At 39.3% G+C, this 14908-nt stretch overlaps 1 long non-coding RNA gene across 3 annotated transcripts; it reads left to right on the forward strand.

Annotated features, from left to right (window-relative positions):
- The first annotated feature begins 1027 nt into the window (after positions 1-1027).
- Positions 1028-4964, forward strand: LOC111946322. Of its 3 annotated transcripts, XR_002871996.1 has the most exons (6): positions 1037-1478; positions 2226-2451; positions 2579-2738; positions 2823-3033; positions 3131-3286; positions 4321-4959. It is a non-coding gene; the product is annotated as an uncharacterized LOC111946322 (long non-coding RNA). The 3 variants fall into 3 exon arrangements; XR_002871997.1 differs by having other exon boundaries at positions 1028-2451; positions 2861-3033; positions 4321-4964; XR_002871995.1 differs by having other exon boundaries at positions 1029-2451; positions 4321-4964.
- The last annotated feature ends 9944 nt before the right edge of the window (positions 4965-14908 follow it).

Below are 14908 nucleotides of genomic sequence, written 5' to 3' on the forward strand. Positions count from 1 at the left end.
TCATAATTTGTGTTTATTTTTATGTTTAGAAAATACCACAGTTTTCATGCAGGTCATATTATTTTGTTGTATTGTAGTGTACGTCACGTGCACGTTTGGTCAGCTGTCGGAGATCCGCAGGCTGCAGGGGTTACTGTGGGAGCTGCCCATAGCAAAGCAAAACTGAAGATGAGATCTCGTTTCTGTCACATTTACGTCTCCTAGACATAAATGAGAACTGTTTGAGACTAAACTGCTTTTCTCATTCTTCTCAAACATTTCTCCTGAGAAATAAGTCTCACAGTGAGCACTGTTTGAGATCTCAAAATTCTCTCACAACTGTCTCTTCTCCAGATCTCAATTGAGAGAAAAATGAGCCATATTATGTTGCGCTCAAGTATGTCTCAATTTGATATCCTTACTTCAAATCCCTATCTCAGTTACGTCTCAGTGAAAGACATAAATGGTTCTGTCTTTCGTTGCTCAATAATTTAGATCTTGTTTTAGCCTATTTTTTTATTGTCTCAGCAAAAAGAAAAATGAGAGTAGTACGAGCCCTAAAATGAGTCTCATGATGACACCATTACAGTTCATCTCGAGAAAATAACATTTTTTATTTTATTTATGTTCAACTTAAAAAAGTTGTTTATTGCTTACATATTTATATAACTTAATTACAATTTCAAGAAAAAAAAGTTAAATCATTAAGACGGTCATGTCCTCAAAAGACATATTTTTGAAACTTTTTAAAAAACATGAAATTTCAAGACAACGTTGCAGTGTCGATTTAATAAACTTTTTTTTGACTGCTTAGATAAACATAAATGAACAAGAATGTATGTTGGGTTAATGGTGCTAGGTTTAGTTAAACACAAACACACGCATGCACTGGCACACATGCATACACGCATAAGTGCATATACACACACTTATATATTGGTGGGTATAAAACATTTAACACATTGATGTCTGAACTAAATAAAGGACATTTGGGATCATATTTGGATCACCTTAAAGTGAACAAAAAATAGATCTTACATTTGAAACAAATAAAATACACAAATAAAAATAATCAAATAAATAAATCAACTTTAGGACGGTACAGATTTATGGGGTTCAGTTTGAGTTACTTTATCTTTGTCTTTAAAAATCCCCCTTCATGCAGCCTAACAAGCTGAAAATATTTTCTGTTTTCTTGATTTTAGTCTGCATCATATTGAACAAACAGAAGCCTGGAGTAACCCGATTTGAATTTTAAACTGTATCACAGCCTCACTTGACACAGATTTCTGATTGGTTGATCACGGTGGGAGGGAAAACTCATTGGTTGACGTCACCAACGGGCCGGAATCTGCAAGCGGGAGAAGTGCAGAGAACGAGAGACTTTTGACGACCGTTTGTCGTATTTTTTCTGCGTTTTAACAATCCGTGGGATGAATCTCCAACACTTTTTTTGCTTGTCTGGAAAAGATTCAAATAAAATCTTTGAAGTTTGCACGGTAAGTTTGCGATTTCTTTCCTCCAACTCTGAACTCAGTTGAATGCTAAAGGTGTTTAAGCTAGCTCTGCCAGTAATGCAGACGTCTGGGCTACTCGCGGTGGCTTTGGCTGTATAAGTAATTATTACATTTTATAAAGGTTTACTTGTGCTTTTTGTAATAAAAATAGAGACATTGAAGAGTTATTTGCAGTGCAGAGTTTACAGGAATGAGCCTCGATATTTTTCCAAACGCGTGAGTGCTAAGTAACTGTTGGAAGACATTTTGCTCTGTCTTCATTAAGTTAAGGGTCTGCATGGTTCATCCCATTCACAGTGTGACGACACCACAGACCATTTCCATTATTGCAAACTTCAAAATGTGCAGTTTCACTGTATGTTCAATTTTTACGCTGTATAAGCTTTTATCTTGTTTAAAAGATCATCTTGCAGACGTTTGGCCTGTCATGTCATCTTTTGAAACTGGTTATGGACATGTGTTTAAAGTAAAGTCATCATTAACTGCTCACATGTCTAGAAAGCATAATCTGAAAATGTAAGTATGCATATTAGGGAAACATGTTCTCAGCCCTCTGTCAGTGGTGGAGATGTTTAGAGAGCACAGATGTAGCTAAGCCAACAAATGTCAACACTGATATGTACGAGGATTTTAGTGAATCATAAATCATATTTAAAAACCTTTCCAGATCTTACTTTGTGCTGTATAAAATGTGTGTACATGATGTTTTTTTCCCCTCTCTGATTCAAGGTGATCTAAATACTCGTGAAAATGAGTGAATCAGAACCCATGTTCCTCCACACTGCCATTATGGAGGTCCTACCAGAGCCACAAAAGACATCCTGGAAGAACACTTGCAGTCCATTGGAATAAATGGAGTTGTATGAGGATCTACGATTCATAGAAGAGGCTGACTTGCTGCCAGCTTTGAGACCTGTTCAAGCCCGGAAACGTCTTGCTCTCTGGAAATTGAAATGTGAGTGTCAAACATTACAAATGAGTTTTTGTAATGCACGGAAGTGGATATGAATATGAATGGTAACACACTGACAGTACAGTATAAACTTAATACACTTATACTGTTTGTTTGTTTTTTGTTGCAGACCAAACGCCAGAGAACAGCACATCGTCATCTGTTGAGACCTCACCAACACAATCATCATCACTTTTGTTATAGTCACCGAGAAGTTTGTCATCCACATCTTCCAGAAGCCGAGGACTGTACATACATTGACTGGGAGGACAGCTTTGAAATTCCATGGAGTAAGTTTTCTGAGGAATTTGTGCAGAGGGGAAAGAGACCTGGCCCAAGACTAAGGAAGGAAATGGTTTGCACTCTTTTTGCAGAAATGATGAAAGCAAGACGTTTTTCCAAACTCTAAAAGGCTGCAGATGATGCGGGGAGAGCAGAGTGGCTGCTCAGAAGAGATGAGATGTTAAAGAGATGCGCTTTCTTCTGCTCTGCTACTTTAATGAGGAGGATGCCATGTTCTTGTAGAAGATGCAGACGAGGTCCAGCTGCAGCAGGTGCCGTTGACTCCAACTGTTATTGTATGTGGTAAGTAAAGTTTCCAGTGTTAAATTATTCTAAAGGTTTTGTCTTTGTACACTGTACATGAGTGACATGTTTACTTTATCCATTGTTCTGTCTTTAGGACAGTCTTGCTTTTCCCCAAGGAGGTTCATGCTCATTTGGAACCGCTCCATCGTACACAACAACATTGCAGCACTATGACTGATGTTCAGAAGCTACTTCTGATTAACCGTCATTATCCAACTGAGCTGGCTTCAACCCTGGAGTTTCTGCAAAGGTACATATTTATGAGTGCTGTCATGCGATTCATTTTTGGGTGTGGTTAGTTAATCATGACCTGCAGTTAATTATTCTAATTAATCTTTTATTAATCTAACTCAGGGCTGCTCATCCCTGGTCCTTGAGATCTACCAGCCTGCTTGTTTTCCAACTCTCACTGAATTGCTTGCTGCTGATTACCTGGACCAGGTGTGTTCATTCAGTCAGTATGTGGAGACATCTGGTTGAGCTGATCAACAGCTAGCAGGGCTTGGAGATCTGGAAAACAGGCAGGGTGATAGATCCCAAGGACCAGGAATGAGCAGCCCTGGCTAACTTAAAATTTAGCTTTGAAAATCCGTATTTTGGGGTAATTTGATTTAAATAGCAAGATTGTGTCACATTAAAAGAAATAAAATACAATTTAAAGGGTGGCTTTATGAAGTTTTCTAAGTATAACAGACTTTTTTCCAATCTTTACTTTTGTACCACTAAGGGATAATTCTTCAGTCTCAAACAGAACAAAGACCTAAGCCAAAGTGCTCTAATTTAAAAAACTAATGGAAATATTCTGAACAATCCAAAAAATATTGACCACAAAATTCTTAATCATAGCATAATATATATTCGTTGAAATATCTTATTCCACAGTTTGCCGTCTGACACGATCAGCCCTCAGCGTCCCAATTAAGACATGGGTATTATTTTTCCCTTGTTAAGAGCCAACCATGCAAAATGAGACTTTTGATCATTTCTTAAATGTTTGATCTGGACTGTATCATGAAAAATGAAATGAAACAGATTTGAACCTTATTTGTTAAATATTTAATGCCCATAGAATGCTGCATTTCAATTCTTTTAACTGAAACAGATGTCCTCTCTAGCGACGTGTGGCTGCTTTTAGGGATGACAGAAACGTAATCTTATGGTAGCATTATGCAGCTGCTTTTATAAAACTACAGTTTGCTTCGAGCTTGAAGTGTTATCTTTGTTTGTTATGTGCGGTCTATTATCAATTTACTCATGCCAGATTTTAATGTTCTTGTCTTACAGCTGATGTCCTAAGATGTGCCACTCTACCTGGTTGGGAACAAATTGAAGAGGCCAAGCTCAAGAAAGCCTTTGTCAGCAAATGTAGGGCAGAGCAGGTTCTAAGGCCACTGCTATGATCTACAGTATGCGGACTGGTTTCTCTTCCATCTTTTTTCTTATTTTTAATCTTAATTTGGTTCTCAAATTGGTTCATGGATTTGATAGTCTGCAAGTTTCAGAGAATGTTTTTATGTTTATGTTTTTATAATGTTTTTTTTTTTCAGTGTGTTGTTTAAAATCTGGAAGTATTCATGACCAGCGTGTCAACCAGATTGAGTATGCCACGGTTCATGTACTTAATGCATTTAATATTTTAAAAAGTGTCTAATACTGCTACCACAATTAAAATGCTGTACTGATGATGGTGCTGCCCAAATAAAGTGTAAAGCATTTACATTTCTAGTATTGTTTTTACTGTTACTGTATATCAGTGGTCTCCCATCCTGGTCCTTGAAGGTCACTGTTCTGGATGTTTTAGCTGTTTTCCTGCTCCAACAGATCTGCTGCAGTGGTTGAATTGCCTCCTCAAGTTCTGCAGGAGGTGGTTAATCACCTGTTGATTCACATCTGGGGAGCAAAGAAACATCTAAACCCTACATGATGGTGGCCCTTGAGGACCAGGATTGGCGACCATTGCTATAAAAATAAATTCTCTTTTCTTTCTCAAATATATCTCAAATATCCTTCTCATTAACGGCTTTGGTTAGACATTCAAGAGAAATGATTAAGACATGAAAGAGACATCAGACAGACAACGATGAGATCTCTTTTAGGACTCATTCTTCTCAGATTTGTCTCATGAGCGTCTTAGGTTCGTCTCTCCCACTTCTTAATTATTGCTCAAACCGTTATCTCAACTCAACCTCATTTGTCTCAGTGATGTCTTTTCTCATTATAGCTTAACTCTTGCTCCTAAGGGACCCTTAGGAGCAAGAGTTAAGAAGCAAATGATCACAGAATGATACGAATATGAGACGCTCAAACTGATCTCAAGAGACGAGATCAAGCAACATATGAGCAACAGATTTTTCCTATGGGTGGCATCACAGGGAATTCAATCAATCCCCTTTGCCTGCTTTGGTCACAATAGGGTTGAGCACGGGTGTTTCTTTTTGTCTACAGGTCCTTTCATCTGGCAGTTGTGTTGTTTCACCCTTAGTTATTTCTTCCTGTTGTGTTTACTTCTTTTTAGCACCATGAGTGTGAGAAGGAGAGAGGATGATGACACCTTTGCGATGGACAATGTTTAGTGTGTCAAAATAAAAGTGCAGAGTACGTCTCATCACGTGTCTCTGCCTTTATTGTACCATTGCTGCAGCGTGTGTCCGCCACATATAACATACCGGTCCGTGAGAATTTTGCCAGACATCAAACTGGTCCATGGCGCAATGAAGGTTGGGGACCGCTGCTCTAAATGACCCTCATTTACATAGGAAGCGATCATCTAACATACAGGAGATCCATCCGATTGGTCAACAACTGGAAGGCGTCCATCTGATTGGTTAAATGCATAAATGGATTTATCTCAATCGTTAAATACATCATGCTGCTATAAGACTGTTTTAGCACATTGAAGGCAACCATTTATTGCAATTTTTGCTGACTTTTGCGATATGCATATTGCACAGCTTGATATTGCGATAAAGATACATTTGTGATTTATTGTGCAGGCCTAATGTAAATACATCCATTTATCAAAAACATAATAAATAAAGTATTTAAGCAAATGCATCCAAAGATAAGAGTCAAATACAAACCTCCACACAGGAGACACAGGTAAATCCAGAAGAACTAATGCCATTAGGATCAAGCCTTTGAGATCCAAATCATTCCCCATAAATATATTGAATTAAAAATAAACAATATTTTCTAAACTTTAATTAACATTTGTGTATACTCTTTGCCCAGGACTGAGTAATTCTTTTAAAAGAGGAAAGAGACTTGCACAATAGTTGTCTGTATTTCTTAATTATTTTAATCGTGTTTATTTCCATCAAAGTTTCATATAAATATCAGCAAAGCATAGGAGAAACAGACTCTTCCAATAACATAATTAAGATGAAGCACATGTGTACTCGAACAGATCTAAAGTATATCTTTTGCCCATGCGCTTTACATTTAAAACAGCTCTTGACCTATGACCTTTTAGCAATGAAGGCATATTGGGCCTGCTGGTGTCATTTCCATGCCTGCTTTGTTTTGATCAGGCTTCATTTCAGGGCTTCGAAAACAATTACAGTGGGGCAAAAAAGCATTCAGTATTCAAAGTATTGTCCATGTTCTCCCACTTAAAAAGATAAGAGAGGCCTGTAATTTTCATCATAGGTATACTTCAACTATGAGAGATATAATGAGAAAAGAAAATCCAGAAAATCACATTATCTGATCTTTAAATATTTTTTTTGTAAATTATGGTAGACAATAAGTATTTGGTTGATAACAAAATTATTCTTTTATGACATTTCTAGAATTTCGATAAAGTTTTGCAAATTTGTGTATTGAAAACACAGACTGTATTCAGCTTTTCGTTTATGCAGTCAGTAACGGGGGCTCTAAAGAATTGTACAAGGCTTTGAGAAGTGAACCACTTGATTATTTGAATCTGCAAATGTTCATTTTGCATTTGTTAACCTTTATTTTTATTTTTAACCGTTTGTCACTCCTGGTTCACCCGCGTTAAGCCTGAGAGATATGGGAAAATCTTTGTTTTTTTAACGCTTTAAAAAGTATTGCTAAATAAGAAGGAAAAGGCCTTTCACAGAACGCATGGATTAGGTCTGCTGCCCTTCCTAAATCTGTCAATCAAACGCCTCAGACGTTCAACATCAGATCCACATTCTTTTACTGAGGCATCTGATTGGTCAGTTGTAAGAAAATAGAAAAAATATTCTTTAAATTATCATTAGAAAGAAGATGTTGAGAAGAAGGTATCAGAAGAAGAATGCTCATTCTGACAAATAAAATGACTGAGTAATAACTGTCTATTTCTCAATAGAAGTACTTCCTATTGGGGAACCAAAAAGGGAGGGTTTGAGCTGTCTATTGTTTTTACAGTCTATAGTAAAAACTCGAGTTGTCATGAATGGAGGAGGAAGAATGCAGAATTTACTGTGAAGCATGGGGGTGGAAACATCATGCTTTGGGACTGATTTCCTGCAAAGGGACTAGGACGACTGATCTGTGTAAAGAAAAAAATGAATCGGACCATATATTATGATATTTTGAGGGAAAACCTCCTTACATTGGCAAGGGCATAGATGATAAACTTTGGTGGGTTTTTCAGCATTCAAATGATCCCAAACTCACTAGCTGAAAACATAGGAGGGACTTTGTAAGAAGCATTTCAAGGTCCTGGAGTCGCCTAGCCAGTCTCCAGATCTCTACCCCATAGAAAATCTCTGGAGGGGGTTGAAAGTCCATTTCTATCAGCGACAGCCCCAAACCATCACTGTTCTAGAGGAGATTTGTAGGGAAGAATGGGCCCAAAATAATAGCTGCAGTGTGTAAAAACCTTATGAAGACCTACAGAAAACGTTTGACTTCTGTCATGCCCCCAATGGTTATGTAACAAAGTATTGAGTTAAACTTTTGTTAACAACCAAATACTTATTTTCCAACAAAATTAGCTAATATTTTCATTTAAAATCACCCAATAATTTTATGGAGTTCATTTCTGATTTTGTCTCTCATAGTTGATGCATACCTATGCTGAAAATTACAGGTCTCTCTCATCTTTTTAGGCAGGAGAACTTGGACAGATGGTGGGTGACTGAATACACTTTAACCCCAATGTAAGTAACCATCACTCCTTGCTCGTACCACTTACTTTTTTCTGACTCTGTCCTGTTTGTCACCCTTTTTGTGTCTTTCTAAGAACTTAGTTTTAACGTTGCCTCCCACCAAGCATACAACAGATGTAATGAGTTACAAATGTGAATTAAACAAGTATGTCTGGCTGTTTGCCTTTGCCTAGCCCTGTGACGAACTGGTGACCTCGCTAGCATTTACTTCTCTGCCAGTGTCAATTAGCACAGACTCCAGCAGATGCGGTGACCCTCATTAGGGTAAAACTTGAATACAGACTGAAAAGAGTTGTTGATAATGAATACAATAGACGTGAACTCCACCATGGTAAACAATAATAGGGTCAGCGGTTTTAATCTACTCTGAATCATTCAAAATAAGTTATTCTAAAGAGCTCAGTGACTTTAGCTATGGTGCAATGATTAGATTCCACTTTTGCAAAAAGATTGTTTTTGAAATTTCATCTCTGGAGTGAGACTGTCGACCTTTTCCCATTCGACCTTTTTCATTTCTGACTCACTCATTTGTAAACTCTGCAAAATGTCACAAACACATGCTTCTCAATCCTCTGAAATGTTCAGGTGCAGGCAGAAAAAAGAAAAATCTACCACTCACCTATTCACTAAATGATAATTGTCGACTGAAATTGACTTTACCAGCAAAAAGAATCATTACAAATAGAAAGTTTACAGTTGTAACAGAGAATTTTGTGGTTCCAACCAGGTTCAATACCTTTGATTCAATTCGTTGTTCAATGAAAAGAAATCTTTAGCCACAATAATGTGCAAAACTGCGAAGAAGCGTGAGCGGGGATTCTTCATAAGGTTACAGCTTTGAAACAAAAAGGTTAGAAAGCATCACTTTCTTTCCTTGATTTTGCATCATATGCAGAAGAAGTTTCAGCCTTTAAGAGTTTCAGGCAGTCAATTTTTACATGCTCGAACCTCAGATCCATGAAGAACAGTGCGGTTTCCGTCCTGGTCGTGGAACAGTGGACCAGCTGGTTCTGGAGTGTTTGTGGGAGGTCGCTCATGCAATCTATGTGTGTTTTGTGGATTTGGGAAAGACCTATGAAGGGTGTTTTGTGAGTATGGGGGTCCAGGGGGAATGGTCTCTTTGTGACCGGGGCAGGAGCTTAGTTCGCATAGCCGGCCATAAGTTGGACTTGTTCCTGGATCATGTTGGACCCCCACCAGGCTGCCCTTTATCCCCCGTTCTGTTCATAATCTAAATGGACAGAATTTCTAGGCGCAGCCAGAGACCAGAGGGGGTATGGTTTGTGGATGACAAGATTTCCTCTCTGTTCTTTGCAGATGATGGTGTCCTGTTGGCTTCGTCAAGCCAGGACCTCCAGTATGCATGGAGCAGTTAGTGGCCTAGTGCACATTGTCTGGGATGAGGATCAGCACCGCCAAGGCTGAGACCATGGTTCTTGACCAGAGAAAGGTAATAATTAAGGTTTTTACGGATTTTACTTTGTAACCCTGCCCTTAAGATCTGTACTTCACAGACCATGGGGTAGGGCTGGTACTGCATTTATCTTAAGCCATGGTTCCTCTTCCAAGCTCTCGTGTTTTTGGGTCCAGCTACCTTTCCTGTTAGGTTTGGAGTTGCTGGACCCAAAAAGGCAGACAGGGACTTGGTATGATTTAGTGAGTTTTATTGGAAGATGAAAAGAAGGGGTTGGGCGTTGGATCTTGGCGTTGGTCTTGGTTCTTTGGGTTTTTGTTCTGTGGAGGTGGATTCAGAGTTTGTTGTGGCTTTTGATCAGGAGGCTTGGGTTCTGGAGGCTTTGGTTCTGGTGGCTTTGGTTCTTGTGGCTTGGGTTCTGGTGGCTTTGGTGTGGACGTTGGTGTTGGCTTTGGCGTTGGCTTGGGGCGTCGGCTTTGGCTTGGTGTTGGCTTTGGGCATCGGCTTTGGCTTGGCATTGGCAAGGCGTAGGCTTTGGCGTAGGCTTTAGCATAGACTTTAGCATAGACTTTGGCTTTGGCGTAGGCTTCAGTGTAGGCTTTAGCGTAGGCTTTGGCTTGGATCGGCGAGTCCTTCATTAGAGCTGACGAACCGACACTAGCTGGAGGGCAAGATGGACTAAAATAGGTTCCCTGATTGGATGCTGAACAGGTGTGCGGGGACAACCCCGACGCCTGACATTTCCTGACAGTCTCATGGGTTTGAATTGAAATTTAAGTCGAAAGGAGTGAATAGGTCTTGGTATAAATTTAAATAATTGTATTAATCAGAACTAACCTTTACAACGAAAATGCAAAAAAACATGCAACAAAATTTAAACGGTGTAAACTACACTGACCAATAATATGAAAGCAACACTTTTGTTATTGCTCCCATTTTTTATGGTATGAACTCAAAGATGTGAAACATTTTCCACATACACAAAATAACCAGTTCTCTGAAATATTGTTCACAAATCTGTCTAAATCTGTGATAGTGAACACTTCTCCTTTGCCAAGACAATCCATCCCACCTCACAGGTGTGCCATATCAAGATGCTGATCAGACAGCATGAGTATTGGACAGGTGTGGCTTAGACTGGCAACAAGAAAAGGCCACTCTGAAATCTTCAGTTGTATCACAAAGCACAATGCCACAGATGTTGCAAGTTCTGAGGGAGCGTGCAATTGGCATGCTGATAGCAGGAATGTCCACCAGAGCTCTTGCTAGGGAATTGAATGTCCATTCCTCCACCGTAAGCCTTCTCCAAAGGCGTTTCCGAGAATTTGGCAGCACACCCAACCGGCCTCACAACCGCAGACCACGTGTAACCACACCAGCCCAAGACCTCCACATCCAGCATGTCCACCTCCAAGATCGTCTGAGACCAGCCACTCGGACAGCTGCTGAAACAATCGGTTTGCATAACCACAGAATTTCTGCACAAACTGTCAGAAACCGTCTCAAGGAAGCTCATCTGCATGCTCACATGCGATGGCGTCCGGCACGTTGGAGACGTGTTCTCTTCACGGATGAATCCCGGTTTACACTGTTCAGGGCAGATGGCAGACAGCGTGTGTGGCGTCGTGTGGGTGAGTGGTTTTCTGATGTCAATGTTGTGGATCGAGTAGCCCATGGTGGTGGTGGGGTTATGGTATGGGCAGGCATATGTGATGGGCGAAGAACACAGGTGCATTTCATTGATGGCATTTTGAATGCACAGAGATACCGTGACGAGATCCTGGGGCCCATTGTTGTGCCGTACATCCAACAACATCACCTCATGTTGCAGCATGATAATCCACGGCCCCATGTTGCAAGGATCTGTACACAATTCTTGGAAGCTGAAAACATCCCAGTTCTTGCATGGCCCGCATGCTCACTGGACATGTCACCCATTGAGCATGTTTGGGATGCTCTGGATCAGCGTATACGACAGCCTGTTCCAGTTCCTGCCAATATCCAGCAACTTCACACAGCCTTTGAAGAAGAGTGGACCAACATTCCACAGGCCAAAATAGACAACCTGATCAACTCTATGCGAAGCAGATGTGTCATGGGGCGCACTTCATGAGGCAAGTGGTGGTCACACCAGATACTGGCTGGTTGTCTGAGTCCCCTGACCCCCTCAAAAAAACAAAACTGAAGATTTCAGAGTGGCCTTTTCTTGTTGCCAGTCTAAGGCACACCTGTGCAATAATCATGCTGTCTAATCAGCATCTTGATATGGCACACCTGTGAGGTGGGATGGATTGTCTTGGCAGAGGAGAAGTGCTCACTATCACAGATTTAGACAGATTTGTGAACAATATTTCAGAGAACTGGTTATGTTGTGTATGTGAAAAATGTTTCACATCTTTGAGTTCATACCATAAAAAATGGGAGCAATAACAAAAGTGTTGCGTTTATCTTTTTGGTCAGTGTATATAACGCTTTCTACCTTCCACGAAAGCCCAAAGCGCTTTACAGCCACAGCCCCAGTCACCAATTCACACACTGGTTGGGGCTCCGCTGCCGAACACTGGCGCCAACCTCCCACCAGAAGCACGGTGGGGTGGACCACAACTAGACTGGAGAATTTTTTCATCATTGCCATTTCATCGTTTTTAGAGACATAATAGTTTTTTTTCTTTTTAATCTGTGTACCAAAAATTCTCTCAATACAAAATACCTTTTTTGATTTTTAATTGCTTATTCTTTGTGAATTTGGTCATTGCCAAGCAAAATAGTTTTTTTTTATGTAAGTTCAAAAATGTGATATTGAAATGGATCAGATGAAAAACACCAGCATGTGAATCTACATTGAAACGATTCTGAGATTTGACAGGGATACCCAGAACTGAGTGCAAATATGTTGTTGTTTTTTTTATTTAGCATTTGGATCAGGAGGGAGTTCAGTCAGTGCACTTAATTTAAATGTTTAATGTTTATTTGGATATTATTTCTGACCCAGATCTCACAGTTTGTTCTTGTCTCAGCCTAGAGTTTTCATCTCAAAGTTTCTCTGGTTTGTTCAGATGCAGCTGTAATAGTCGTTGTTGTGCTGTCATGTTGTTTTAGAAAGAAAAGGTCTTTCTTGTCAACCTTTCAGAACATGCCATTACCGTGTTGCCTTTTTCTTCGGCACTTTAACATTTAAAATCCCAGGTAACAGTGGATTGTGGGATCTGAGATCCATCATTCATTACTTTATTACTATGCATCGCTGTAATTTCAGACTGAATTAGTATTATCACGTCAAAGATATTTATAAGGTAACAGGATGTTGTATGTGAAAAAACAACCATGTGGCAGGTCTGTCTCCATGGATATGAATTCACTTTTGTATGGATTTTCTGCTACATTTAGGGCAGCAATTAAGGACATAGAAAACATCAGTGCATCTTCAGTGGGGTTTTTTTTACAGCTGAAGTGGTTGGATAAAGGCATACAGCACACAGTTGTCACTCCAATTAGCTTACTCATAATAGCTCTTCCATCTCCCAGATGTCCTTTCTAGAGTTTGTGTACTTCTCAGTGTGTGTGTGCAAATGTGTGGTTGTGTGATGGTTATTATGCTTCTTTGGCATGCTCTCGCCTTGACAAGCTAATTACTACTTTCAGCAATACACTGACACACAGACAGAAAACTGCAATCTAGAACGAGCCTCAGTTTTGACAGGGTGGTGGTTCATGAGATGCTTGTGTTAGGGGGATATTTTCCTCCATTTTCTGTTTTTGTTTCCCTATTTCAGTACTGTTGTGATTATTCACCATCCTGTGTGCCTGACATAAACAGACAAAGCTGCTGAGAATAAAGAGAAGGAAATGATAGTTTCCAAAGCCGTAAAGACAGATATGGATTTTCCTTTAGATTTGAGGGATGTCTTGTATTTACACAGCAATTTATACGTTTTTTTTTTTCAAAATGACCGAAAATTTTACTCCATCATTCTCCTGCAGAATCTTAGCTGTTCCTCTTCTTTTCTGGACTGAGAGGTCTGAGGTCTTTCCAGGTATCTGTTGTAGCCACTCCTCCAGCTTGGGGGTTACTGCCCCGGGTGCTCCAATTACCACAGGCACCACTGTCACCTTCACTTTCCAGGCTTTCTCCAGTTCTTCTCTGAGTCCCTGGTTTTTCTCCAGTTTCTCATGTTCCTTCTTCCTGATGTTCCCATCGCTTGGCACTGCCACATCCACCACAGCGGCTTTCCTCTGTTCTTTATCCACCACTACAATGTCTGGTTGGTTCTCCATTACCATCCTATCAGTCTGGATCTGGAAGTCCCACAGGATCTTTGCTCTCTCATTCTCTCTCTCTCACACACACTCTCTCTCATCTCTCATCCATCCATCTATATTGTTACAGTTACAGTTATAGTACAGTAACAGTTTTTGCTGAAGTAGACAGATAAAGTAAAGTTTTTAACTTAAATATTAAAACGAATTTCCCTCATGAATCTCCTTGTCAAATTTGCAGACTTCTCTTTGATCTTAATTATTCCTACACTTTGCTTGCAGTTGTTTCCACCAAGCCCTGTTGATTTTAGGTATCTCTGCAGTTTTGTGGCTACTATAAGCTACAATTCTTTTAAGTTCGTTTTTCTTTTATTTTTAAGAGCCTCAGCCAGACTTCATACCTTAACACAGGATCCAATGTGACAACACAAATATAGAGATTGGATGGTTATATATTCTTACTGACACTTTCAGACTTTACACAATGCACCCAATGCTGCTTCTGCTGTCCTGGGATACTGTGACTTTATTGTTTTAGGCCAATCAACATCTTTTTCTTTTCTAAAAGCAAACCTATTTTTTCTTCAATTTTTCCAATTCTTTGTCTTCCAAACTCAAAGTTGATCTGTCCCAAACTTTTGTGCCAAATATTACATGGTCTTTGTTCCGTGGACATAAACGCACTCGTCCAAAAGCAACTTGTTGAAACTTTGAAAAATTTAATCTACATGATAAAGAGTTGCAAACGGTGACAAAACCTGCTGTATAATTCCTGTGAAATGTAAAAGATATTGAAAAAAGGTCATCTATAAAGAAATGTTATTTCATATTATTTTTAATATTTATGATTATTACAAATTTTCAGATATTTTAAATATTGAATGCAAAACGACATTGAGAAAAAGTTATATAAACAAATGTTATTTCATATTATTATTAATATGTTTATGATGCATAATTAGGCTATACATTTTCCTAGCGAATACAAAACGAAATAATGAAATATAAAATAGCCTATTGTAAATAACTGGGGAAAACTTATGGAAGCGCCAATCAACGCTCTGATTGTGAGCGCATT

The sequence above is a fragment of the Oryzias latipes genome, chromosome 18 (genome assembly GCF_002234675.1).
Source record: "Oryzias latipes chromosome 18, ASM223467v1".
Lineage (NCBI taxonomy): Eukaryota > Metazoa > Chordata > Actinopteri > Beloniformes > Adrianichthyidae > Oryzias > Oryzias latipes.